Source organism: Indicator indicator, chromosome 11 (assembly GCF_027791375.1).
Source record: "Indicator indicator isolate 239-I01 chromosome 11, UM_Iind_1.1, whole genome shotgun sequence".
Taxonomy (NCBI): Eukaryota; Metazoa; Chordata; class Aves; order Piciformes; family Indicatoridae; genus Indicator; species Indicator indicator.
Genome location: NC_072020.1, coordinates 1008267 through 1033247, shown reverse-complemented (window position 1 = coordinate 1033247; position 24981 = coordinate 1008267).

The window sequence follows — 24981 nt, the reverse complement described above, 5'->3', positions numbered from 1 at the left end:
TAGCGTTTCCTTTAAATAATCATGTAAGTTACAAATTCTCTTTACAAATGAGCAAAGAAATTGAGCTGGGACTACTCACTGGATCAAGCCACTCGTTTGCGAGTAGTCCCTATGAGCAAGACCTTGCCAATCTGCCAAAAGCATTCTCCTACTCTGAAATTAATGCCATCAAAATTGATAATACCATTCAATGCTAGTTAGAGATCCTGTATGTCACAAGCAGAAAGGTGTATCAGCAGCTGGTGTAAAGCTATACTCTTCTTAAAACCAATGGAACTACATCAATTTGCAGCTGCTGAAGATTTGTCCTTGTGTCTGTCTTTATCACTGATAAAACTATTGAACCAAACCCTGGAGACACTCCCAAATTTAAAGCTCCCATTGACTGCGGGCAGAGCCATACCTACAGGAGGAAAGCCAGACTGTAAGGCAACCTAGAATTACAACACTTCCACCTCCCTGCCCCATTCATTACAAGTTTAAAGTTAGTTGTTAAAATCAGAAACTAGGAGGAAGCCAAGAGGGCAGCACTTTTTAAAACTTCATAGGTTTCTTTTATGTACCCCCAGAAATTCTGCTTAATAACAGTGATTTATCAGCCTGAGTCTTGTTTACTGTAATCATGCAAATAACCCCAGTAAAGCCCACAGGAAAAGCAGCAGCATCAGGAAAGCATGATTTGGCCCACAGTTTTACTCCAGTAGGATAAAGTCTCAAAGTGACTGTTGTGCTGCTCTTCTCTCCTCTCCTCTCTCCCAGATCTATCTGTGTTAAAAATCTCCCTGTGTTTCCTCTACTGTCCTTATGTAAGTTCTTCCTTCGTGGTTGCAATGCAGTGCAACACTTGTCGGAGCAACCCACACTTGCACACTTAGCCCTGGAGCAGGCAAATAGGCTCACACAGAGAAGAATTAAATAAATGCTTGATAAAGGATTTAGCAGGAGGGGTACTCAGACATTTCTTAGACCACCATCCTGTAAAACTGTAGGCAACAGAGAAAAACACAGTTGTTTTACAGAAGATATCTTTAACCAAGATGAGTTTCTCTGTATTAAACCAAGTGCATGGATTACTGCAAATCACTAATACTGCACACTATCGATATATAAACTAAACAAGGCACTTCTGAAAAAGTAGCTACACATATCTTGAACAACAGCATACACTGTAATTATCTACAGGTACTCTCCTTTACACAGGTATCACACGAGGTTTACAACTGCTTGCATTCTGTGAGCTTTACATGCAACAATGACTGTTAACATCAACTGAATTAACTTTTAACTGCAAGGAATAAAAACTCACAACTCCTGCTTCAGGAGGCTACCAATAAGAACATAAAGAGTTAGTCATAATAACTCATTAGCACAGAGAAAAATAAATATTAAGATGCTCCTTAGCACTATTCCATTGTAAGGCATTCCAACCAAAAAAAAAAAAATTAAGATGGAGAAGTCTTCTTCAACTTCAGCAAAATCTCAATGATTTATCAACAGCACAGAATAATTTCCTAGCTACAGTCTGTTTCATACAACTTTTTAAAAGAATTAAAAAGAAAAAAAAAACCCTTATACACCACAAAACAGTTCGACTTAAACCCAGCTAATGGATCACCTTCCTGCACAGCTGTTTCCTTTTATTAATATAATAAAAATATTCAAGGGATTCCCATTTTTACCTTTGCATTTTTCCTTTTCCAGTATCCATAACCAATCATCGCTCTGCTCTTCCATTATGCTTCGTATATTGCAGAGTGAGAAGCATCTTCGTTAAATAGTATTAAAAATAGAACACACCCGATCTCCCCACCGGAGCATGCTCTGACAGTGCTGATACCACAGCTCTCAAGGTAACCATGCCCAACTGGGAACTGAGAGGCAAAGTCAGTGCGAGATTTGCAATTTGCAAGCCTAATTGTGCACACAAACTTGCCTCGATCCGTGACGAAGACTGCTAAAACAAAAATCAGTGTGCAGTTAAATTATGTGACTGAAAAACTTGCAGGACAGTTCAGAGTAATTTTTTTTTTCCCTCGCCTCCCCATCACCCTCATCTTCAATTGCTTTGTACTTGCCTAGAATTTACATATGCCATTTAGAAGGACGCACACCGGGCATGCATCGAGCTCAGCGCGATGGTAGAGTAGTCAAACAGGTGATAAGGAAGACACTTTTGCTGCTCTGTAACGCCTTTGTCTCCCCTCGGCACACACACAGAGAACTGTCACACGCGGCAGCGGGAGCAGCTCAAGCAAAATCGCACACACCTGGAAGCGCAGGGGCAGGAGGGGGAGCGAGCCGCAGACACACCTAGCATGGGAAAAGGCACCCCTAACTGGAGTGTGTGTCCCTCGCCGAAACAGTAAATGAATGTGAAAAAAAAAAAATCCAAACAAACAAAACCCCACCAACAACCAAACAACAAAAACACCACAATAAAACCAGACTGCGCAGTGGTTGCACTGGATGGGCAGGACTTGGTTAGACCAGCAAGCGGAATCGCTGAAACGCACGTACGAGTAGGCAGAATTACAGTAAACGGAGTAGCATGAACTATTCCGGGATGAAAACAGACTGCTAGGGTACCTAAAGGCATGACGGTAACTCCTGGGCTGCGAGCCTCCTTCACTGCATGCAAAGGAAGAGATGCCGAGGAAGCACCAAGCGCCTCCGTTACCCGCAGATCGCTACTCGTGAGAACAATACCAATCACACAAGCCCCGGCTTTCCCTCCTTTTAAAGCGTATCCCTCGCTGTCGTTCACAAATCAACGAGTAAAAGTTGGAAGTTTTCTTGCACTTGATACATTTTAGCTAAAAGGACCACTGGGAGGAAGGAGGGAGATCTACGCCCGTAGCTCAGCTCCCTGGCGCTCCCCTGCCCAGCCTCAGCCCACCGCCCGCCTCTGAGGCGAGGAGGGCACCGCGCCCCGCTCGGCCTCTGGCTCCGGCCACCTAATCTCCGGTGCTGAGCCCGCTGGGAGGAGGCAACTCTCCTCCCGCAGCTCCCCTCCCTGGCGCTCGTCCGCCCAGTCTCAGCCCGCGGCCAGCCTCCGAAGCGAGGAGGGCACCGCGTCGCCCTCGCTCCGGCCACCTCACCTCACCTCACCTCCGGTGCCGAGCCCGACCTTCCGCCACGCCGGGGGAGGGAGGCCGCCCCGCCACCGCTCCCGACATAAACGCCCGTAGGAACGACCGGCTGACGGCAGGAACTTGGCGGAGCCGCCACCGCCGCCCTCCCTCCGCGGGGGCGGCCCGACCCCGCCGAGATCCGCGTAGAGAGCCCTTCCCTCCGTACCTGGCCGTCACCACCTTTCCCCTGCCGCTCCCAGAGCCCGTGTGAGGCGCCGGCTCTAGAACCGGTGTCATCCTGCCCCTCTCCACTACCCTTTTCCCCGTCTTTTTCTCCCTCCCCCTCTGCTAAATACCACATCTTAGAGCCGGAATCCTGAAGTTGCTATAAATAATTGCACATCGCGTGTAACGAACGCAAGCCCCAGCTCCATGCACAGCTCTTATTTCCCTCTCCCTCCGCTCCACATGCTCAAGCCGCCCTGACCTCGAAAATTAAAAGATCACGGGGGGAGGGAAGGAGGGAGGGGGGAAATGACTCCAACAAAATGACAGAAAACACATGCTGTAAGGAAAAAAAAAAGGGGGGGGAGAGGAAGAATCGCAACAACAAAGAACATCACGCCACACGAATGTCTACAGATTCTGCTTTGGCTCTTTTGGCTTTGTTTTTGGTTTTGTTGTTGTTGTTGTTCCGGGTTTGTTTTCTTTTACCTTGCCTGCAAACGGGATCTGCCCGCAGCGTCTTGGCGGCTCGGGTTATTTTTTGTTTGGTATTTTTGGTTGGCTGGTTTGTTTATTTGGCTGCAGATAACGCTGCTGTTACAGTACAGTGCCTGTCTTCCTGAAAGACATGGTCGCTTCCTCCGCCTCCGCCTCCTCCGCGGCAGCAGATCCGCCGCGCCCCGGGGCCGGCCGGCCGCGGTGCCCGCCGCGGCGCCGCCCGACCCGCCTCGGGGGCCTCGGTCCGCCGCCGGGCTGCCGTCGCCTTGCCCTGCCTCTGTCGCTGCCTGTCCTCTCTCCCCGGGTCTGTCCCGGTGCCCGCCTGGCTCCCCTCTCCCTCTTCTCTGCCTGTCCCGTGTCCTTTATCTCCCCGGCGGTACTGTCTGTCTGCCAGTCTCTCCCTCTCCCTTTCTCTCTCTCCCCGCCCACGCAGCGTGGTGCGCCTCGGACCGGAGACAGCGGCGTGCTTCGTGTCGCTCTTCGCCGGTTCCGCGCTCGCTGCGCTCAGCGCCGCTGCCGCTCCGGCCCGCGCTAACTCGGCCACTTCACAGGAGCCCTCGGCCCCGCCGCCGCCATCGTGCACGGCCAGCGCCTCCCGCCCCTTACCCCACCCCGCCACCCGCGGGCCGGGGCGAGGAGCTGGCCGGCCGGGCGCTGGGTCTGTTTGAACGTGGGGTGGGTCTGTTTGTCAGTCTGTCCGTCCTTCCCGCACGCCGGCCCCTCCAGTCACACTCTTCCCCCCGCTCGCCCAAGCCCTTCCCGTCAGCCCATCCCCAGCCGGGAGCAGAGACAAAGGACCGCGCAGCGCTAATAAGGAGAGAGCTCGTTAATCTCCTCTGATTCCTTGTTATTTGCTTCCACCCACTCATCGCCCCCGATTCTCCCCCAAAAGAGGGAAGAAATGGACTCTCGGCTCCAGAGGACATCTTTAGGAAAGGTCTAGGGAGAGTGGGTTTAATTATTCTGTTGCTGGTGAAACCTGACAGCATCCACACCGAGCAGCCAAGCTGCTGAAAGGGGTAAAAATAAGAAAGACTGCAGCAGATTTTGGGTGGTAGCAGATGAGCCACTTAAAATGGGGCACATGATCCCCTTCCTCCTCCCCTTCCTCTGCCCAGCATGTCTCCATCTAGGATTTGGCTTGATGGTATTTCTCCAGGAGTCTCACTGTGCACCATCAAGGCAGAGGGAAACGGACGTTTCACGAGCACACGCTTTTCCAATACATAAAGCTCCTGCTATCCATTTAAAAACCCAGCCTCGTTTTGCCCAATTGAGTACATCCAGGCATTCATTCTGCACCCAGCCCGAGAAAAGGGCATTTAGCTCTTTGCTAGGTGGCTATTAATATGCAGTAAAATTATAGCTGTACAACGCCAAATGTAATTGCCATAGATCATTTAGAGCAGATCCAGCAATTCAGCTGCTGGAAATGCATGCTCTGTGAATAACCATGCATCTGGTACAATGCCCTCTACTACAATAACCTGAAAGGAGACAGAAGTGTCTGGTACTAGCTGCAATTAGTAATCCTATAGATGAAAAGTAAACAGTAAATAAGTACAAAGCAACAAGGTCCTATGAAATACAGTGATCATTTCTGTCTACAGGAATACAAATAACCCAACTCCCACAGACAGACAATCCTTATTTAACATGCATGGTTACAAATGCACTCCTTTCAGTCTGCACTTTCTCAACGTCCTTGTTACAAAAGGCAGTTTGCCACAGTTAATGAATGTAGAAGAATTCATGTACCACTTAAACATGGACAAATACACTGAAAGCTGGGGAGAAACATTTGTTTCAGGAGGTATTATCCTGGCACATCTGGAATCCTTCTTTCCCCTCAGAAGCAGACAACTGCTTTTACCGGAGATGGCTGACTGGCATCAGACTGGAAGAATACAGCAAGCAATGAACCACAACAGGGTGTGCATGAGCATACTTCTGGTGCATGCCGCAAGTCATCAGCAGCATGCAGCCAGCACACCAACCCCTGTTCTGCTAACACACCTACTGATGGGGCTTGCTCCTAGGGTGGTCGCATGTGGCACCATCTACTTTTAATGTCATTATTTGACATGTCCCTACACTACGTGCTGCAAGTTGCAAGAAAGCAGAAAGGCTGGCAGAAATGTTATAAATGGCACAGAGCTGAAACATGCTACAGCTGGCAACCTGGAAAGGACAAGTTCTTTGCTTTTGGAGTGTTTCTTTCAGCCATCATCACTGTGGACCAAAGTTCATCCCCTAAAATGGCTATAAAAACTGTTTTGAACATGCCCTGTGAAGCAGAGTACCTCACATGACTACTGCACCTCACCATCCCTTCTGTCCCAACCAGGGTACCCAGCTAAGGAAGAGAATCAGGATATAAAAGCACTACTCACTCATGCCTTCATTAGATGGCTTGCAACTCACCTCTCTGAGTCAGAAAGGGAGTGAATGTTTCAGAACCTTACCCCTGTCACTAGGCAAAATGAACATGTAGAGCAGCCACATGTCCACAACTTGTCTCCCACCACTGGAGTACTGGAATGTCTTCAGAGTGGGAAGTGCCAAAGCTGTATGTTAGATCTGCAAGTGGATGAATATTCATCCAAGCTGTAGTCCTGGCAGTCCAATCCACTCTCTCCTGCATAGCAGGATGTGCTGGGGGCAAGTTATCAAAGGCTGAAAGATGCCAGCTACAGCAACAGCAAAGGAAATAGGAGAAGAAGGAAAAGCATCACCCTAGTATTATGCAAGCTGGTATTTCCACTCAGAGTGGTGAGCAGCATCAAACATAGCATGTGAGAAAGGGGTGAAATTGCCTCCCTTTGTTGAGAAGTCACTTCAGACCTTCTAAGAGCCTAACAGAGTATGCTTCCTACATCCCCTCTTCAGGACTTTTCTTTGTAGGAGGAAAAATCACAATCATTGCACAATCATATCTGAGAGGTGAGGAACCATGGCAATGGTTTGCTGCTGCCTGTGCCGATTTGTACACATGCAGAAGCTGAGTGTTTAAGCAGAGGCAGAATTTGATAATCTTTTCAGATCTCTAACACTTTTTCCTGTGTGTTTCACAGCCAGATTTCAGAGACAAGCAAAAAACAAACAAAACCAACGAAAATCAACCAACCAACCAAAAACCTCACAAACACAAACAAACAAACAAAGACACAAGACCAATTTCTCCAAATTCTTTCTTTGAGAAAGCATCTAATTAATCCCTGAGCGCATGCTTTCTAGGATGCCGGTCTTGCAAAGTGCCCATGTGCAATAGGAACACCCTACAGCAGTGAAGCATACGTGCCCTACACACACAGAGCATTCCAAGAGGCAACAGAAAATGCTTCAGCTGGAAGTATTTTCAAAGCATGACAGCAGACTGTAGCATTTGACTGTCTGCACACTTTGTTCTCTCAATTTCACTTAGAAATCAAGAAAACCTTAGTAGGCTCTCACAAACCAGCATCAGATTGGGAGTGCGTGATGGCAGTCAAACGTATTTCCTGGAGTTCTGCAGTCACAGGAGGTCTCTGCCACAGTAGCACTGTCGTGCAATATTATTTAATCCATAAACAGAAGCTTGCATGTCTGGTTGCACTTTTCTTCTGCCTCTAGTCATTTTTCAACGGAACAAAGCTAATATACAAAGTCTATTGTGTGTTGGAATTATGGAATAATTCAGACTGAGGCACAACACTGTTATAAGCTAACTGCTGATGTACTTTATCATAATCTTCCATAAAAGAGATTATTCTTAAGTTGTCTTTTGTGGTTTTTTGTTTAAAATATTTCCTTTTTTTTTTCCTGTCCTACATGTTAGGAACAAATTGATCACACAGAATTTGCAGATGGACTTTAAAATGCTGCACTTCTACTTAAAACAGCATTTTTACAATATATAAATGTAGCTCCCAGTTTCAAGCATTTCTCAGGAAGAGATGAAACATTTATTCCAGCTACAACATCACAAGCAAAGGAAAATTAACCAAGCAATCTGCATACAGCTTATACTGTTAGCTCAAAACTGCAACTTTATGCTCTTCTCACTGAAGTCAGTGCAAATTTTGCAATGGAATTCATTAGGATTAAGATCAGGTACCTAAATCTAAAAGTCTGTCTTTGGAGGAGGATCAATGAATAACCCTTTAAAAATACAATCTGTTGCTACAGGAGCTGAGGAAGGTGTTTTTTCCCTACTAAAAGCAAAGCACCATTTCTTTGTGTTTGACATTTCAAACCCCCTCTTAGTTTCTTTTAGAAATCCCAAAGTGTTTGATGTGCCATATCTGTGTATCTTGAAAAGGATATTCCAGTGTGGAGTTCCTCACCCCACAGAAAAAAAAAAAAAAGAAAAGTTGTCTGATCCCCCTTAAGAAATTGTAGCTTATGCTCAGTTGTCACTCTCAAAGGAAGATGAGCAAGAGTTTGAACTCTAGCTAGCATCAGTGCAAATGGTCCCTCCTGTTGTAGCCTTTTCCTTAATTTATGTTTTTAGGCAGGAGGATTGTGAGACTTTCAGGTCACGGCATTGAAGGGACAGGGAACTGTTTCACACGCTAAACAGGGGGGCTGGCAGTTCAAGAGAAGATGTTCCAAAGTAAGCCAGAGGCCACATGGAGGGCTCAGCCTGGTATCCTTCTGAATCAGTTGTATTGCAGTCAACAGAGCTATGACAGCTGGAGAAGTTCAGGCAGCAGGAAACTCTGGGTTGCTCTGGACAGAAGCACATATCTGATGTAGGAACTAGGCATAACAGTATTTTTTATAACATAGGGCAAAGAGATAAAGCAAGCAGTGGTGACTAAGAGAAAGAGCATTAAAAAGAGAGTTAGCAAGAACCTTGTGAGGATGTGAGGTGTTAGGATGGGCCAGAGAGAAGAGGAGGAGGGAGAGTCCCAGACAGGGAATGCAGTGAGTTGATTATCCTAAGATCTGTGATTCATTGTGGGGAATGTGCACTACTTTCACATATTTGAGTACTGTAGGGAAAAAATCAGGCTGAGGAAATTCCAGAGTCTTTCAATAGGATTTATGAGCTTTAATAATCTAACAGCTCAGGGTCACCTGTGAGCCAAGCAGTTCCTGAACTCTTAAATATGAGTGGCTCTAAGGAGACATAGGACAAACACAGCATCTGCAGGAGGGTAGTTACAGTCCTCAGCATAGGAGCTGTAGGAATCGCAAACAACTTCACTAGCACAAAGCAGTTTCCTGACAAGGTCTTACAACAGAAGCCTTAATTGCAGGGCCTTGTCTAAAGCAAAGTATAAAAGCACAGCGTTTCTCCCTGCACAAGCAGAGAGCAGACAAGCTCTGGTGCCAGTTTGCAGCTACCACAGTACGATGTGGGTAATACTGGCTTTGGTAAATGGCTCCTCTCACTTCTAAATCATCACTAGACCTACATCTGTCCTTAAGGTGCCCTGGAAGAAAGGAATTTAAGGGACTAGGGAACTTCATGGGTGAGGAAGTGGATCCAGGAAATGACACTGAGGGGCAAAAAGAAAAAAGCGATTGGAATTCTCATCTACCTTCCAGAAATCCTTCCAGAGCAGTATTAATAACAGCAGTAAAATAGGCTCATGAAGTTGTAGGCTTGGTTTAATACTCAAAATCAACACCAGTATATTTTAGAGAAGACCATCATCCCGGCTGTAAATAGAAAAAGAACCATCATATAGACTGTGAAGTATTTCAGGTCAGTGATTTATTTCAGTGAGGATTCTGGTTCTTGATAATGTTCTGCACCTATCTGTGTTCCTGTCAGGGCACATAGATGCAACCCAGTGCAATGTCTGTTAAATAAGCAGTGCCACCATGTAGATTAGATACCATATGAAAACCCAGAGAAGCTGACAAATGATTTGGAGGTGAAGAAAAGAAGCCTTGCTTTGCCAATCAGCCGCTGTAACCAAGAATGCTCACCAAGTTCTCCCTTTGGAATTCCTCTGAACATGTTGCCCTTTTAACTTTTGCCTCTAGAACACCTAGTCTGAAATGCCTATTTTGAACGTAACAGCTTAAGATAAGGCTCCTGTTAGCATCAGGGCCAGACCTACTCTGCAGATATTTTTCCCTAGTAACTTGATACTACACAGGTACGTTGATACTCCTCAACCAGACACCATTTCTCAGTGTTCTTTCAAAAATTTTTTAAGAATAATGTTTCCTTTTTCACATCAGAATCTCTAGAAAGGATCCTGGCCACAACATGTGTGTAAGATGGATGTGTGGCATTCCTGCTGGCCACCCTACCTCACAGCAGTATGCTCTCAGTCTCACACTGGCCAGGAAGTCACAGCACTGACCACCAGTGAGCAGAATACAGACATGTATAAACCCTGGGACTTCAACCTTTCCTGCTGTTCACTGTGCCTAAAGAGGGTGGCACTGGCCTTGACTTCCCTACCTACTCCCTCCTCAGACCTCCTGTGGATGCAGCTGCAAAGCTGGGTTGGTAACTCAGGACCATAAACATGAAGCGACGGAGTTCAGTACATCACTGTACAGAGGCTTGGAAACTATTGCTCTTGTAGGATTCCAAATCCAAAGTCTACTTGTAGAAGGTGGTTCAGCTTTATCTTTGCTGAAGTCACTCCTACTCGAGGTTGTCTGAGTTAATAGAAGCATTGTCTGAGTCTGAACAATATAACAGCTTCAAGGTATGGCCACATCCTGAGTACTCTTTTACTGGAATAATTAAAAGGGAAGTCTGCCAAAACTGTATTTCACCTAAACAGGGATGAACCTGTCAGAAACTAATTCTAAAACTCTGTAATCCATCCAGAAATTGGTATAAGAGTTGGAATTGCACTTAGGACAAAGCAAAGAAAGGCTAGTTCTTACTCTGTAAAATATGCCTAACCCCCTCCTCCCAGCAATATGAACCTGTTCAGTTAGAGAAGCAGCAAGATCCAAAGACTGGTCATCAACACTACTCAAAAGGAGATGAGGAGACCCTCCACAATAGAGGGAGTTAAAAACATAGCAAAATTTCCTGGCAAAAGGGTTCCCGTCACAGTCCACGTGATTGGGCCACATTGTGCTTTGTGTGCAAAGCAGTCTGCAGATGGGCCAAAGAACAGAGCAACCTGAAAAAAGCCAAACCAAAGCAACACAAAGACCCAATCTGTGCTAAACCACATCTTCCAGAAGCAGCCCTTTACAAGCTACCAGAGGCAATGTACCTGACAGCCACAATGTATGTGTCAGTGTGAGCTGAAATTCACCCCCCCACCGACAATAACCAGGCTAGCTCAGTCTGGAAGCAAACGAAAGTTGTATTTACAAGCAGAATCTACAATCTGTGATGAAATGCAATGAATATGTACAAATATACAAAATTCACAACATTTACAAATATATACAATCAACAGAAAAGCACAACCAATCCCCCTTTGCTTCCCCCCAAAGGGGACCTTTCCCAAGGGGCCTCTCTCCCAGGAGCTTCCCCCCCAGGACCCTCTTGGACAGAGAGCAGAGAGTTAGTTAAAGCAGAAAGTTGTTAACTTAGCTGCCAAGGTCAGTGTGTGTTATCTTCAGCCAGAAGAGAAGAAGAAACAGCAGCCAAACAGCCCAGCAACTGCCACAACTGCAGAATGCAGAGAGTGCAGGGTGCCCCACTTTGTTTTGGGTAATAGTTCTTAAACATTTCTATCTATCCAATGGAAGTGTTTAGAACAATCAGTATTTTGCTTTCTTACACCAAATAGTGACTTATTTACACTCTTTCACTTTCTCTATTTGAAATTTGCAAGGAAAAAATTAAAAAGACAGTTTCAAACCATCACAATGTATCTCACAGCTTAAGTATCATCATGTTAGTTCTGTTTGTGCTAGGTGAAAATGGTCAGAAATGGCACAGGTGTGGCCATATTTTCACATAGTCAGTGTGGCTCTACTTTGGACTGTCCTACCCAAAGAGCTAAACAGTAACAGCAGTTCTACAGTAAGCACAGGCTAGTTCCTGCCATGTGTCACTTGCAAATCCTCTCAAGATCTGTCAGGATTGCTAAAGCTGGCAATATGTAGCCTATCTCTTGTGACTGGGGAGTCTTAGAGGTATTTCAAGGATCTATGGGTTAAAATCCTACCAAGGTAATAATTTCATGGGGATTGGTGTGCTGCACTGGCCCAATGGAGTTTTTATTCCCCCACTGGGCTGCTGTCACACCCTTAGCACATGCTTCTTAAGCGTGAGCAGAGGCAGCACACCCTCACCTCTTCACTCTCACTCCTTTGGCATCACTTAGCAGAATATGACTTTGCTTATCATCAATTTAGCAATTTGGGGTGTTTCTCTTGAACGCTTTAGAATCAACTTTTGTGTTGGCTGCTGGGCTGCAGAAAAGAGACAGTAAACAATGGGTGACAACTGATGTAAAAATTAGCTTTGTTCAGCCTGAAGTGATGAGGGCACTACGAAATCCCACTATGTTGTGCTGCAGGGAGAGAGACCAAAGACAGGTATTAAAGCTTCCAGCACTCTGAGGTCCTGGACCTTTCAGGTCTTGGAGACTTAAGCATAGTTATTTCTCAGTCGCTGCCCTTAAAATATTTTCCAAAAATTTTCCCCAGCTGACTTCTTTTTGTTTCACATTGCCTTATCTGCTAGACATATTTAAATTTTCCTTTGTTTGGAGTCTACATTTTTTCACTCCCTAAAATTATAGCCTTTGCAATGCACAATTCTGTAGAAAGTCCCTTCATTGAAAGAGCAGAACACGGTACAATTTTAGCATCATATAATTTCCTGCATAATTGTTAAATGATTTTCTTCCTTTTCTCCCTCCATCTCTCTCTTTTTTTTTTTTTTTTTTTTTTTTTTTTTTTTTTTTTTGGTGTGTGTGTTAAGGAAAGAAAGATTCAAAGTGCATAGCCAGAGAGACAGACAGAAAACTTAATAGCTTCATGATGCTGTGCCTAACCTTTATTGCACCTCCCCTTTATTGCATCAATGGCAAGACTTTCCCTATCCCCAGCTTCATTCGCTCAGCCTTGGACTCAACTCTGAAAGGCATTATTAGTTTACAAATCTCATTGTGTGTTTGTGACATTGTATTCCCAAACACCACATCACAAAAATACTCAAATCAAACTGTTCATAACATTTTCCTGTGCACCATCTGGGCCTTGTGAGAAAGCTGACATTATCTGTCAAAGTGGAGATAACCACATTTTCCCTCTTTTGTATCGTTAATGTTTGTCGTCGCACATTTCGCTTTAATGCTCCAATTACATTATGACGTTCTCACAAACTGAATGGCACTAATGACTTTCATTATTATTTACACACTTCCTTAATTATAAGGCTCTCCCTCTCATTCGCAACGTGTTCTCCCTCATAACACTCACTCTGATATAAAGCTAATGAGTTTTAAACTTTCTATTACATAAAGGCTCATGATTAATTACCCAGCTTCCCCAATCTCTTTCTGATGTACAATGCAGGGCTCTCCTGCAGTGATGCAGCAAAGGGGAAGAAGTATGGAACTTCTAGTCCCTCCTCAGTGAAAGCAAATAGAGAGATAAATAAAGTATCTTTCTCTTTAAAGTGGCGTATGCAAATTTAATTGAAAGCAAATATACATCAAACTGTTCCTCAGGAGAAATCTAAATCTCTCAATGTTAGCAGCATGTAGTAAACAGGATAATAATGCCATCTTTAATTTTTCATGACAATAATTTTTTTTAATCTAGTTCAAGCAAATGAGACAGTGCAAGTAAAAATGTGTGGCTTTTACATAAGTTACCTTAGTGTTGTGTGCTGCATCACCAAGATCAACTATTTATGTGGGTTTACTTATTCAACATACTGGACTCCTCCACTGGTAAAAAAGGTAAGACAAAAAGCCTAAGGTTGCACCACACCAGATGAAGGGCAGTCATGACAAATACAAATTACTGCGCTTCAGACTGACAAAGGTAATACAATAAGCCAGACCCTAGAAGCCTTTGACAGACATTGTGGGGGCACTGAACAGCCCTACAGTGAAAATCCAAGCAGAGTACCGAGGCACTGATGCAGGCTGCAGGCTGCCCAAGCTGTATGTGTCTCAGTGCCTCTGCTGCCAACAGAAATTGGATTCCCACAGCCAAATGTAAATTACTGACAGTCACAGGGGAAAAAATGGGTTAATTAGAATCTGTGGCTACCCTTGCCCCATTTGCTGCCTGGTAAACTTGACCTGAAGATCATGGGGAGCCTGTGCATACAAAAAATTGATTTCCTGCCGTTCCAAGGGAAGTTTCCTTTTATGCCTCTCCAATATCTATGCAAATCTATACATAATCCAGATAGGGATATAGGCCAAAATGGGACAAAAGCACATCCTGTCATGGCTGAATCTATGGACAATCAGCTATGAATGACATATTCACTTAAACCAAGAATGACACATCCAGAAAGATGAAGATTCATTTTCCAGAGCCATTTACCTCTGTGCTGCCTTTATATTAACTGCTGATGATGATCTGCTGCTGGAACAGTTAAGAAAATTTACTTTGTTGTGAGAAAAGCCTATTCCCTTTCAAATTCAGTTTGTTTTGTTTGTTAATACTGCATGCTTTAAATTTCTAATCAGTTTCCAGTGTCATGGCAAACCCCGAAGATAACGTTACATTAAATAATTCCCTGAAAGTTCAGTACAACACAACAACACAGTGCAGCTTCAGCCTTGGGAAAGTTCTGAGAGATTATAGCATTGGTCTCCTTTTGAACACTCTTGATGAGTATGGCAACTATGTGGTCCTACAGAGCAAAGAACATAAAAAAATACTCAGGATCTGATACAAGGGCCACAGAGTAAACTATGTGACCATTCTGCTATCTTCAGTTAAGATCTCATCCCCAGGCTGCTGCTCATCAGCATTTCAGTCATCTGAATTATGAAATTCTCTCACTTCAGAGAATGTTCTGTAGTTTCTTTCAAAAAATCAAAACTTGAGGGAACTGAAAATCAGCTCTTCCATACTCTTCAATGTTGACTTGCATGCTGTATATCCTACAAAAAGTTATTAGGAGCATGTTATGAAGCAAAAAGTATAAAACCCTTCTATTATTTCTTTAAGTCCATAGCTAGAAGCCAGGCTTTAGAGGGCAAGCAGGCTCATGGCAGAAATTAATGAAATACCAGAGATGGGAAAAAATGAGTTGCAGAAAGAAGGTAGATCTCAGAATAACATCACTCTTCTGATTCTAATTAAGTTCCTTTGCTTGGCATTAAAAAAAAAAAAAAAAAAAGCACAATTTGCCCTTAGATATTGTATAACTGCTCTGTGTAAAGAGATAGAGTGCTCCCAAAATCTGGTTTTCTCAAGATCCAGCTGCTTGCTGTGGCTATTGCAGTTGTTCATCTTTTGTTGCTGACTCTAGGGTTAAGAGCCCTGAACCACCATTAACTACAGGGTATATCTAGGTATGTGAGTTTACATTCAAAGCCTGCTGACATTTCATATGGGGCCAGATGATGCCACTCAGTCACATTGACATGCCCATCAAGAACTTTCCAAACAATCTTGTTGAAAGTCAGTTGAAAGCACGCATACAAAAAGTCTGTTGAACAGGGTAAGACACATCCTATATGGTCTTGAAAGATTGGCCTATGACCCTGATCTCTGTTTTATTTGTGGATGGTTTATGTTGCAGATAATCTTCCTTAAAATACAGCGAATAACAAACCACAGTAGCTGTTAATCTTCATGGTTCTTTCCCTATATAATAGTTTCTCTCCTTAGACACATTCATCATTTTCCACTGTTATCCAGAAATAATTGGGCTCTAAAGTGTAGTCCTTGACTATGTCAGTGTACTTGACTATTAGCAATAGCACTTAAACCAAAGAAATGAGACATCACAGAGTAAGACACAAACACAATACAGTGGCTGAGCCAATTTTGTACAGAGATGTTAAAACTACCAGGGAAGGTTGATGGTAATGTCAGAATAGGTAAAATTAGTCACAGTTTAGTAAGTGGCATGAGGGTTTGCAGTTACAATTTTACGGCCCATTCCTAATGCAGACTGAACTTGTGAGAAGTTTACAGCACACAGGGTCAACCAATTAACATGACAAGGAAAGAGTAAATGTATTTTAATGATGTATGGCATTATCTCTGTGCTCTGCAGCTTGCAACAATGTTTTTGTTTATTGTAATAGTTGTTTAAGGTAATTAATGTGTTTATATCACCACATTCCCCCCAAAAGGAGTCAGACACAGACCTTCCAAGGTTTCTTATGAAGAAGGAAAGATGTATTAAACAATTTGAAAGTGAGAAAGACATCACAAATGGTAGCCTGGCTTCACATCTGAAACTCTACTATATGGCCCTGTGATCCACTGCCAGTGTGAGCAGGTGAGGCATGGAGCCTTCTCCCTGTCTCGTGTTTTCTGTCAGTGTCAGGAGAGCTTCATGGCTCACAGAAGTAAAAGACAGGGAGAGGAAGTGCCTCAGAAGCCTGAGGACAGAGCAGGGAGAAAGGCAAGTCACCATTAGGAAAAGTAATGAGTGGCAGTGGGGAGTAACCTGCTGAAGCTTGTTCTTGCAATTGATTTTGTTGTTGCACGCTATATGAGGTCTTCACAGCCCAGGAGAGATGAGCCATCACCTGAGAAAGCTGCGTGTGAAGAGACATCATTAAGCAGGAGCCAGGTCTTGACTTCAAATGTCGGGGCTCTAATCCTCATCCTGCCTTTTATTTAAGCTGTTCAACCCATCTCCTGGTGTTTATTCTTCACACTGGTTTCTGATCTTTCTTCAGGCTATTGGAATTCTGGGGAAAGGGCTATCCATCATTGTGAGTTTATGTAATGGCAGCCTGTGAAAACACAGCATCTTACATCCCAGTCTGAAAATAGCCTTGGTGAAGATGATGGGAATCTTGCATTCATCTTGGCAGCAATCTTCTTTGCCAATAGTATCATCTGTATGTATTCTTTTGAAATGTTTGGTATTGATTAACACAGTTTTTAAAAGCACAGACCATAAATTATTCCTTTTGATTTATAAAGTAGTTATAGTAAGTGTTTATCACAGGCAGATGATTTTCATACAAAACAGAATACTTAGAAAATAAGCCCCCAGAGCCCCCCAACAGATCAGCTTTTCCCTGTGCTATAACTGTAATCACTTTCATATAAACACAAGCAAACCTGGAAACCTCTTTCCTGCAATGCCTCGGGAAAGAGGTGAGCCTTGCAAACCAAGAAAGCCAATGAAGTGCCTTCATGGAGAACATCTTACTAATGGCTTCCCTATGTACAGGGCACAAGCACCTCTGACTGTTCATAACATGAGTATGGTAGACAAATGGTACTGAACTTGCAGGAGAAAACATTTACAAAGCTCATCAATTTTTGATAGAACTGTATATCACTTGAGGACCTAGTTGAATATTCAGGGCAAATCAAGATACACCCAGACATTTGGAAATATTGCAAATAAATTTCTTAAGTCATCTCACCACACTGTGGGGGAGAAAAGCACACATCGGGGAGATGAATTTTGGAAACAAAGAAGCAAACAATAAACAACCAACCAAAAAAATCAAACAGGTGCTGCAGTAAAATCAGCTGTGCAAAGTGGTTTCTATAATTTTTACTATTTGTACAATACCTGCATTTTCTTCTGTCCTGCCTTTCTCCTGCCAGGAGCTGGCAGCTTTGAAGACTGACCGCAGGGCCAGGGCAGGCACCCAGCCCTGTGTCCCTGAGCATGGCAGCCAAAAGCGGTGTGCTTACTTCCAAAAGAGCAGCAGGGGACTCATAGCATGGCCATCAGGAAAAGCATCACAAGCCCTGAAATAGCAGAGCTCTTTCGTTTTAATTGCAGTGCCCAGCAGTTTTTTTTTAAGGGTGAGCATTTCTCTAGTGTCCCCTGTAGGCCTTTTGTCAGCTCCTGTGCACTCCTGGCTCTTTTGCTGATGCTCCTCAGCAACATGATGATAGCTGTTAAAGCTGTACATGGCCACACAGCCAGTTGAGAACATGGGCAGTGCTTCAGTGCCAGTCTTCTCCATCATTTTTGTCAAACACGTGGAAGGAAGGTGGCTGACAGCTGCCTCATACCTAGAGCAAGATGGCATGCTAAGAGTGCAAGAAAAGCTACATTTTTCCAGGGATATTGGACTTCACTGACTAAAGCACGGGGGTAGCACACCTTGTGGGTTCTCAAGATTAATGATTTAGCCTTTACCCTGTACCTCTTAAAACTGAGATCTTTCAGACTTCCTTTCCTTTTCTGTTCCTCCATACTCCTGTCCTGTGTCCCATGCACTCTCTCCTCTCCTTTCCCTCTCCCATATTCATGCCAGAGGGTATATCATGATGAGGTTCTCTGATCAATCATCTGACTCATTGCCTTATGGCAGAATATTGCTGTGGCTAATGACTAATACGACTGCAAGATTTTCAAATGTCATCTGATAAGATCTTACAGACTCCCTATTAACTATTGGTTTGCCTTGCCAGGATTAGCTGGGCAGCAAAATAAACCAGTATGATGTAGCACAGTAAATTCCTTTCTTAGCAGCTGATTTGTATTTCTAAGATTACCCTAAATAAGACAGTGTAGGACAGAGTATTTCCAAACTGAGCAAGACTCCACTTGTGAACAGCTTTTCCTAAGATACTCAGTGCTCATTTGCACAGTGATTGACAAAAATAGAGGTTGAAACTTCCTATTTCTTGAAAGATGACATTTGGTATTTACATTCATATCGTGGTTTATTATGAAAGGAGAAACGTGAGAAACTGCCAAGACAACTAGCTGGGTGCATTGTGTTTGTTGTTTTCACTTGAGCATACCAAACACTTCTTCCTCTGCATTACGGTTTTGTGATGAACAAAGGAGAAGCAGAGAAGAGTTTCTCTCTGCACTTCCTATGTCCTGCAATAGAAGCTAATATTTGCCCTTTCAGTTATTATCTGGAGTTATGCCATGGTGGCAACTTTTATTTGAGGTTGATGGGAAAGCTTATTTTCTAGAGTGAGGATTTTTCTTCTGGGTAAGGAATTATCACAAAAATAAGTAAGAGTTATCTCATGGAGAATTTTAGATTATTTTAAAATCAGGTGATATCCAGAGGATGCTTTGCTGCAATCCTAGTGGTACCTAAACATGCCCAGTGTTGTTTACAGGCATGGACACTAGTTCTGTTATTCTTTTCTTGCCATGCTTCTGTGTACACCATGGAACTGCAGGCATTCCCCTTTGCCTTTTTCAAATTCCTGTGCTGGCAGGAACAAAGAAGTTGTTAATCACAGGATTGTGACACCTCCTCTGGGCAATCAGCTGTTACACTCCAGCAGTGTGACCATTCCAGAAAATAAAAACATATTTGGCCACTTCTCTTGCACAAAACTGACTTCAACATTGACAACTTTCCCAGATACCCATTTCTAAACACTTCCCAATGCCTTCTTCGTCAGCTCATCTGGTCACCTGGCCTTTGACATGGATGTGAGATAGTGTGCGAAGGGTAAAGTGGCAGGGAGTGCTGTGGTTTTGCTGCTGATTTTCAGTGAATTAACAAGAGGCATTATACTGGGCATAAAACAACAGAGCCTACAGCTAGGACCAAACACACCATCAAATTGGGAAGCCTACTGTAAAGCCCAGTGTGTTAGAAAACTAATGAATAATGTCACAAGACCTTAAACCAGCTAATCTCATTGAGACAGCTTGTTAGATCATCAGATTGCCCAGCTGAGAAACCAGCTGCCATTACTGCTCTTTGTGGTGTCAAATCCAGTTAAAGTTTCTCCAGATGAAATTTCATTCATTAGAGTTGGAAAGGCAAGTAGAGAATAAAAATGCAGTAGAACTGAATTTGTTTCCCTTTCCCTAGCAGAGTTTTCTCTGTGCTTTAGTATCACAAACAAGAGAAGCACACACCAGGATCAGCTCTGGTAACTGTCAGAGCTGTTCCTTCCCCACAGCCCCACAATCTTTAGCTTCTCTAACACCCAGCCTCTAGCAGAGAAGCAGCTCCACCATATCCACCTGAAAAATCCAACACAGCAGGAAAATTTCCACCTTTTAGTCAACCGGTGCAAATTTGCTGTCAGCCCTCATCTCAGCCAAACCAGGGTATGCCTTCCTTCAGTCTGCCAGTGCTTCTAGATTATTGTGAGTACCTGGGTTGGTTGGTTGGGTTTGGTTTTCCCCCAAAGCTGAATATGCAAAGGTCCAACCTGTGGTCCCACTTTAGCATGCTCACATCAGGTTAGATTGTCCTACAACACAGCACGAGTCACTTTGCTACCAATATTTCCTCTAAAGCCAGCATCTGGTAAAGGAGAAAGTGGATTTTGAGCCACTTGGGTGAAATCAAAGCCTTGCTGAATTCTTGCCACTGCTTTCACCTGAGCCTAATTCTTACCAACCATCTTTACAGGAGTGTTACACAAGCACTGACAAAGTTTTAGATGTTGCTTATCTCCTGCTACATAATGAAAAACTTCTATCTCAGCCTCACGCAGCGCACCTAATAAACTGGCAGAGAAAACTGCTGAAATATTAAGGCTATTAGGTTGCCTCAGCTTTTAAGTGTAAATGCTGCAATAATTTTTAGGTTTTTTTTTAAACTCAAATGCAAAACTTTCCAGGTGTTGAGTTTATAGTGACATTTTCAATGTTCCTGAAACATTATGAGGGGGACCTGTGAATTTTAAGTAGTGACAATCAATAAGGTTTGAGAAATACTATATTAAAACTTAAATCTCAAGCCCATGATCCTGACAGAGCTGACACTTAATACATACTCATTCATCATCGGTTTTATCATTTTTCCTGCTCTGTGAAAACGCTGCTGATCTTGTTTTGACTATCCAAGCATACTATTAAAGCCCTCATTTAATAAGATAAGCAGTTTCTAATGGGATTTTAAACTCGAGGTGCAATGCTGTGAACATCAAACGCTGGCATAAATCTTTTGTGCTAAAATTCATATTTGTCATCAGAAGGTGGGGAAAGGGAGTTGTTTGTCTTTAAAAGCATCTGTAGCTCATGATAGCAGGTCTAGGGAGGTTCTTCTACCTCTCTACTCTGCCCTGGTGAGACCACACCTGGAGTACTGTGTCGAGTTCTGGGCTCCCCAGTTCAAGAGAGACAGAGACCTGCTGGAGAGAGTCCAAGGGAGAGCCACGAGGATGCTTAGGGGACTTGAGCATCTCCCCTGTGAAGAGAGACTGAGAGCCCTGGGGCTGTTTAGTCTGGAGAAGAGAAGGCTGAGAGGGGATCTGAGCAATATGTGAGGGGTGGGTGTCAAGTGGAGGGGGCCAAGCTCTTTTTGGTGGTGCAGAGCAAGAAGACAAGGAACAATGGAGACAAACTTGAACAGAGAAGATTTCACCTCAACATGAGGCGAAACTTCTTTACAGTGAGGGTGACAGAGCCCTGGAGCAGGCTGCCCAGGGAGGTTGTGGAGTCTCCTTCTCTGGAGACTTTCAAAATCCACCTGGATGCATTCCTGTGGACTATCCTGGGTGATCCTGCTCTGGCAGGGGGGTTGGAGCTGGTGATCTCTTGAGGTCCCTTCTAACCTCTGACATTCTGTGATAGGAAAGGTTCTATATGCAGGAGCACACTTGAACTTGGGGTGCTGTAAGGCAGCCTACTCCCTCCAGCTGAGCTGAAGTCAGGTTGATGTCTTCCAGGTTTTTAGCAGCTAGATAAGCTGAATGTTCAGTTTTGCATCTGCTATACATTTGCTTCTTTATTCTGAGTCATTTGGTAACCTCTAAAAATAGTTTGCTCTTCCTGAATTAGCAGCACAGTGTTGGAGATCATGCAGACAGAGAAGGCTGTCTCCTCGCTTCTGCATAGCCAACGTGCTGGGGGCTCAGCAGCAGAGGAGTTGTTGCAGTGACTCTTCACTCTAACAGATGTTCTTGCTGGCCTCTTTGAGAGCCAGGAGGAAAAATAAAAGAAAGGAAAGCAATGGATTCCAGAACAAAACAATTGCTCAGTTCCAACAGTAGAGCACCATGTCCACGGAGCGGACTGTGAGGTGAAAACGTTTAGAGTGCCTTACTTTAGAGGCACAATAACTCCTTTTTTTTTCAGGACAGTACTCCACTGCTTTTTATGGCAGCTGGAATAGAAGGTGGTATTTGTTTGGCAGTAAAGGAGCTATCTGTTTTACAAACAGTCCCCAGTTACTGGTGGAACCAGAAACTTCAAGTTCCAGGTCTCCCAGTGATGTCTGGCACTTAGGAGTCCCAGGAACAGAAGAATATATTCATTTGTTGTTCTGAAGTACAACTAAACTATTATCTGATACTCAGTACTAGGTGTTCTTCTAGGATTATTCCCTCAGGTAAATTAGATTCTCTTATGTGATATGTCTCAAGAGAACTATTTTCCCTTAAAAACATTTGAAATGGCCACAGCAAGCTGGTGAGACGAGGAAAGGCAGCTGGAAAAATTACAAAAGTCCAAGTGAGAGTACATTTTAAAATACAATTTAATCAAAAGTAGACAGGATCAGCCATGAAGGTAGAAAGGACTTTCAGGTGAATTATTAACAATCCAAGCTTTGCTGAGGAAACAAACCAATCTGAAAACAGAAAAGAATGATATGTTGGAATGTAATGTACAAAATATAGCCACAGGTCATGGCAGTCATTCACCAAGAGAAAAAAAAAGGTACTTTGTTGTTGTAGCTTGTGGGAAATCCTGGCATTTTCTCTGTAATTTCTTAGAATCATAGAATTGTCAGGGTTGGAAGGGACCTCAAGGATCATCCAGTTCCAACCCCTAGGGACACCTCACTCTAGATCAGGTTGCTTAGAGCCACATCCAGCCTGGCCTTAAAAACCTCCAGGGATGAGGCTTCCACCACCTCCCTGGGCAACCTGTTCCAGTGTCTCACCACCCTCTTCCTAACATCCAATCTGAATCTACCCATTTTTAGTTTTGTTCCATTCCCCCCAGTCCTATCATTACCTGACACCCTAAAAAGTCCCTCCCCAGCTTTCTTGTAGCCCCCTTCAGATATTGGAAAGCCACAAGAAGGTCTCTTTGGAGCCTTCTCCGGACCGAATAATCCCAACTCCCTCAGCCTTGTCAGAAAAAGAAGCATTTAGATACTCACATCTCCCCGTCCTCTTTTTCATATTCTAAGAGGTTCATAATATTCACAGAATATAATACAAGCTACAAATTTTTATTAAGAAGCCAAACAGTTTCATTTTCCTCATGCATCTTGTCCCTTCCTGAAAGCATTTGTTGTTGCTATTTGATATCTGTTGCCATAAGAAAAGCCTTTCCCCATCTATTCATTTTTGCAAAGGGTCTGCTATGAACTTTTGTCTTTTTTCCCTCTCTGTTATTCTGTCCAAAAGGGTTATGCAGTAGAAGGAAATATACTGCATTCCCTCCACTAAAACCAGGAAAGCCATCTCTGCTGGGCTGGGAGAAAGGGTGCCTTTAGCCTGGAGTGAATTAGCTGCTTCCCTCCAAGGCAAAGCCCAGCTCTGCATTCCCTTTACAGGATCCATACCAGAGCCCATGCCTGCTTCAGACAGCACAGGAACCTACACTGCACTGAACCTGAGTGCTGACAAGTTCCAGGATTCTCTCAGCTGTTCTTGTGCTCCTACCATCACGCCACACACACGGCACACTGCACACAGCCATGCCATCACGAAATCACCTCTCTGCTTAGCTGTGACTTTGCTTTCCAGTTATTTTAGTAATTTCAGGTGATCTATTCTAGCTTAAATAAATAACTTATAGAATCATAGAATGGCTCAGGTTGGAAGGGACATCAGAGATCATCCCCTCGTGCACTCCAACCTCCTTGCCACGGGCAGGGACACCTCTCAACCAGACTCAAGGCCTCGAGGTACACCTCTGCCACAGAGGTGCTGTGGAAGGTCTGTGAAGATTCAAACCCGGTTCTCTATGTTATAGAGATGCAATCAGCCACACTCTCAAGGTCTGCCCCCTGAGGAGGATTAAAGACTTTCATAAATGAAGTCAGTTATACTCGTTCTCTTCTCCATCCTCTTCTACAGCCAGCAAATATAACTCCAGGCCCTACAGTGCGCTATAGCCTCGTTTCAAGAACAATTTCAACTAAGAGATTTCTTCTCCCTCTAGGTAAAAGCCTACAAAAATAAAGTGTCCCCTGGGCTCTATTGTGCTAGGTTTAGGGGGAAGAAAAGTGCTTTGGTTTTAGTGCACTTATATTTCCAGTAAAAGAAAGGGCATCTGTGAAATGTGCACACATACACACACATTGCAAATCACCACAGTGGATCTGATCCTACCAGAATCCTACTCTGATCCTGAAGTGAACTTTAAGATGTACTTAAATAATTCTTCCTAAGCTCTTTCCTAGCACTGAACTTGAGATATTTTTCCTTTCTCCATACAAACGACCAAGATTCAAGTGCCTGAATTTTGCAAACAATGCCCCACAGAACATCAATGCCACGGAAAAAAGTATTTCTTCTCATGTGTTAAGCATCCCCATTTATAAATTCAACCAGCACTACAATGCAGAGGCTCTTCATCCACCAGTTTGTGACCACTCACTGCTTTATGTACTTCTGTGCCACCTTTGAGTCATCTTTTTCTAAGGTAGTCAAGTTTCCCACAAGCTTTCCTGTGCCTCTGTTCATTGTTCTTCTTTCTGAAACGTCCTCTAACCCCGCAGGATCCTCTCTAGGAGGGAATGACCTGTTCTGCACAGGTTACTGCAGCTGAAATTGCATTTATGAGTCTTGTAACAACATGTCAACATTTATCTTACTGTTCCAAACCACATTCCTAATGACTCTCAATTCATCACATTCCTAATTAATGTCTTTTAGCCACAGCTGCATGTTGCCAACCAGCCTGCACTTTCATATCCATTTTCCTCTCTTACTATGCTTAACACAAAAATCCTGTAAGAGCTGAATGATTGGCAAGATCTCAACATTGCACTTCAAAGCAAAGACTCTCAGAGATTCCAAGGAAGAAACATGAGTGAAAGTGTGCACAACCACACACAAAAGCTTGGATGCTCAGCACAGGAAAGACTTGGACCTGCTGGAGGAGGCCCACAGGAGAACACAAAAAATAATCAGAGGGATGGAACACCTCTGCTCTGAGAAAAGGCTGAAAGATTTGGGGTTATTCAGCCTGAAGAAGAGAAGGTTCTAGGGAGACCTTCTTGCAGCCTTTCAGTACTTAGAG